Here is a 4,454-nt window from a genome sequence, read left to right as displayed (position 1 = left end):
TTTTTTTCTTCGTTTACTAGAGAATGAGGAAGAAGTAAGTTTTTTTTTTCTTCGTTTACTAGAGCATGTTGTAGAATTAATGTTTATCTTGTGCATGTTCTATGTGTTTTCTCTATTTTTCAAGCTTTGCAAAATGAATTTCATTGGCACGTGCATCCACACCACTTCTGTTGAGGAATCGATTCCTTTAGATTGAATTCCACTCTTAAAATATGGTATGTATTCTAATTGGGTTCAACTCAATACCACTTTACTCTCATCTCAAAGTATTGGAGTGTGTTGGACGAAGCAAAGACACCTAGTATCACATCCAATTATTGACAACCACAAAAATTTATGCAAATTATGTCTTCTACACACAAAAACTCATATAGAACGGGCAACAAATAACAATTAAACATGCAGAATAGAGTAATTAGTGTTAAAAGAAACAAGAAGAAAGACAGAAAATAGGAATGATTAGAATAATTACTAAAGGAGAGGAGAAAAGCAAGATGAATAGAGTGGAAGTACATGCATTAATCTCTTTTTTCTTCATTTTCTTGCACGTGTCGAAAAGTTCCCACAACAAAGTTGTTAGTTGCCACACGGTTGAATAAAGTACACATTTTGTTATTCATTTCCTTCAACACGAAGTCCACTTGAAGAAGCTGATCTACAGTTCCAAACATTGTGATAGAATTGATTGTCATGACCGATTCTAGATCTATAACTCTCACTTAAATTAAACATAAGAAACATATAAACTCCCATAACTTAAATCCACGAACATATTTCATGAACATATCTAATAATTCTCTAACACATTATATATGTGATCAGTTGAGGTATGTTTGTTTTGTCAAATTTCATTTATATATAAAAATATATAAACTAAACTTAAAAAGAAATAATAATGATGTTATTATTAATTAAAAAAGCATTAAATATTGTAGCTATGGGTTCAAAATGTTCATACCCGCAAGTAAGAAAGAAGGAATGTAGGTTGGTTATGCGATCTTTCATTTTCCCCCTTTTTTCACTCTTTGCTATTGCATCATCTTCATCAACTTGAGGTACTAAAACAGTAAACATTATTAACTATACGAAAACATATTATGAAACATATATAATATAATATAATTAAAGACGGATTAATTGTCCATTATATTTTCATTCTTTTCTTTCTTCCTTTCTTTCTTTTTCTGAAACGTATCATTTCTATCTTTAGCTTATATTTTGTACTTAGATTTCAATTTCATCGATGCAATTTAACCAAAATATAAGATCGATGAAATTATTATCTACCACCATAGAGAACAAATTTAAAATCCACGCACAAATTGAATGAAATATAATTGTGATTAAAATGAAAAGAGATATAGAATTATATTTTAATCATAATCAAAATGTGTATATGAAAGATGGAAAATGGGATTGTGAGAAAAGAAAGACCTGAAGAAGTGTGTGGTGTGATCCTCCTCATCCAGTAAACAAAGTTGTGAACGTGGGAAATGTTAGGCCAATCCTCTCCTCCCTCCTTGCATCTCTCGTCAAGTTGAGGGCAGTCCACTATGCAAACGAACTTCAAACAATTGAGTCGTCGCATTTCCTCCGGCAATGATTTTAATTTCGGACATTTCGTAATAGATAGGGTTTCAAGAGAAGTGATGGTGCCAATCCATTCCGATATACTCATGAGAGATGTTAAGCCCTTTAGAAGTAGACTTTTGAGAGCCTCGTGGTGGGAAAGCTGAGTTAGATGTTGCAACCTATGACAATTTGTAATTTCAATTGTAGATAAGTACTTCAAACTCGAGGTCTTGGACACCCAATTGGGCAATCTTACTCCACAGTAACCTCTAATGTTCAAGTGCTCAACACTTGTATGTGGTTCTAAGCCTTCCATTACTCTTTCCTGTTCTCCCTCACTTTCATTTTTATTCGTCCCCAATTTCCATTCAAGTGTCAAATATAGGAGACCTCTTTTGTCTTTCAAGTTTACTAACCTGACTTCTGATGGAGTACTACACCTCAACTGCTCTAAACCTATGATTCTTAAATCTTCTATAAAACAATTCAGCTCATTGAATTTCCTTAACTTATTGAAATTTTCACAATCCAACACAAATAAACTTAATGTTTGTAGACATCTCAACTTCTCCATCCCTCTTGGCATTTGGATGGCTTGGTTAAGGGGATCAAAAACAATATGTCTAAGATTTACGAGATTGCTTGTAATGTCCCTTGGCAACTCCTTTAATTTATAACAGCCTGTTACATTTAATGTTTGCAGATTTTGCAGTTTCTTGATGGAGTTTGGAAGTGATTCAATATGAACATTTCTCGAGATATCTAGATATCGAAGATGTTTAAGCTTTTTTATAGACTCTGTCACTTTAAGAATTCTTCAGTTTCTAAAATCTAAAACTCGCAAACGTGGAAAGTTGGAAAATAGTCCGTTCAAAACAATTTCTTCCACTTGACTCACCTTATATGAATGGACAATACTTTTATCATATGAATTGAATAAAAGGAACGTTCTTAATCCTTTGGCTGGACGTAATTTGGATAGAATATCTCTCCATGATTTTATTTTATAGTCAAATGAAATATGATGAGTTTGTTCACTCACAACATATTCATTTTTTGGATCTCCACGCATGTATAATTTCTTTCCAGCTACTTCTCTTGCAAGATCACGCATCACATCATGCATAGAAACAATATCATCACTGGAAATTTCATAGAAAAACCTCCAACATAATTCATTTAAGTAGTCCTTCCCCATATCCTCCATAGATTTTCCTCCATTTGATGATTTGATAAAACCTTGAGCCACCCATTGTCTAATCAATTCATCTGAACTAATTATACATCCTGTGGGAAATAAGGATGTGTAGGCAAAACACTGCTTTAAATTCGGTGGCAAATAGTTATAGCTCAATTTTAATGTTGATATCACATGACCATCATTATTGTTTTGATCACGAGTGACATTTAAAAGTTCATTATCCTTGATGAATGCCCAATCTTGTACTGAAGTTTTCCCATATAATAAGCGTCCTATGTGTCTTATTATAAGAGGAATACCTCCACATTTTTCTGAAATTTCCTTTCCCAATTGTATCATATTTTTATTTGTTGATTCCAAGTCAGTTTCTTTGAAAGCCACTTCCTTAAACAACAACCAAGAACGGTCCTCAGGTAAGTCTTTTAAAGAGACTATTTTGACTTCTGCAACTTCTTTAGTATCACGCTTAGTGATCAAAACCTTACTCCCACTTGCGCCAAGCATTAACAAGTTTTTCAAATTCTCCCACTCATTCTCTGTTTCATTCCATACATCATCCATAACTAACAAATACTTTTTCTTTTCAATCACTTTTTGAAGCATTATATTCAAAGCTTCCCTTCCTTCTACTTTAGGGTTCTGTCCAGTTGCTGATTCTATTATCTTTTTCAATATTGTATTTGTGTCGAATTGATCAGAAACCCAAATCCAAATTCTTGTATTAAAACAATCAGAGACATGTTTATCATTGTAGAGAGCTTTAGCCAAGGTTGTTTTACTGATTCCACCCATTCCAACAATGGCAATGAATGAAACATTAGCTTTTGCATTCGTATCATCCTGTGCTAGTAAAAGGTTTTTTAGGTAGCTCATATCATCATCCCTCCCAACACTTTCTCCCCACTTAAAGAAGAGTGAGTTTCCCGTCCCATCTCAATTGGACGAGATAAAGCATTTGATATCCTCACTTCAGCATTTACATTGAAATGAAACTTATTTTTTTCTTCAGAAATAACATCTAGACTCTCATTAATTTTCTTGACTTGACACGCCATCCTATAGTTAAATGCAAGTTGGTTAGAATTGGAGAAGAAGATCCTAACCTGTTTTGCATTTTTCCCTCTGGTCATCACTTCTCGTCGGAGAGCCTCAGTAGAGATTTCATCAAGCGCATCCTCGATGTTGTAAAAAACGTCTCCCAACTTTTCAAGCCAATCCTTCACAGAATAATCGCCTTTGATTTGACGCTGCTCTGCATCACGAAGTACAGCTTGAATGGATGAAACATTGCTCCTGAGTTTGTGAAGATCATCGTTGAGTCCGCATAGCATTCCAAGGCATTCTAAAGCTTGCGAGCCTAGCTTCTTCAAGATCTCACCCCCAACATTGGAAAGAATTCCTTCGAGCGCCATATGTTAAAATTTTCTCTAGATGATTTTAAAGGCAACAAACAACATATATTATCGTGTTTATGATAATTGCTCACCCAAACACTTTATATAGTGAGAAAAGAGAAGATCATTTGTTCGAGAGTATCACTAAACTTGGTCCCAAACTTTATTCACAGTTTGGCTTTTTTGTTTGATAGCATTCTCATCTCCAATTGACCAAATGGATTAATCTGGATTTTTACTTGTTCTTCTTCATTTCAAGCCCACAAGTGATGAGAGTGTTAAATGAT

General features: G+C 34.0%; 1 pseudogene across 1 annotated transcript; it reads right to left on the bottom strand.

The window, feature by feature from the left end:
* Positions 1 to 366: 366 nt before the first annotated feature.
* LOC120086600 (putative disease resistance protein RGA1) lies at positions 367 to 4,328 on the bottom strand (annotated as a pseudogene). Its single transcript, XR_016531757.1, has 3 exons — positions 1,435 to 4,328; positions 959 to 1,058; positions 367 to 655 (listed from the first exon to the last, which is right to left on the bottom strand). The product of XR_016531757.1 is annotated as a putative disease resistance protein RGA1 (transcript).
* Between the last annotated feature and the right edge of the window lie 126 nt (positions 4,329 to 4,454).

The sequence above is a fragment of the Benincasa hispida genome, chromosome 9, assembly GCF_027475165.1.
Source record: "Benincasa hispida cultivar pf3 chromosome 9, pf3_genome.v1.1, whole genome shotgun sequence".
NCBI lineage: Eukaryota > Viridiplantae > Streptophyta > Magnoliopsida > Cucurbitales > Cucurbitaceae > Benincasa > Benincasa hispida.
The sequence above is the reverse complement of the archived record's forward strand: the minus strand, read 5'-3'. Positions and strand labels throughout refer to the sequence as shown.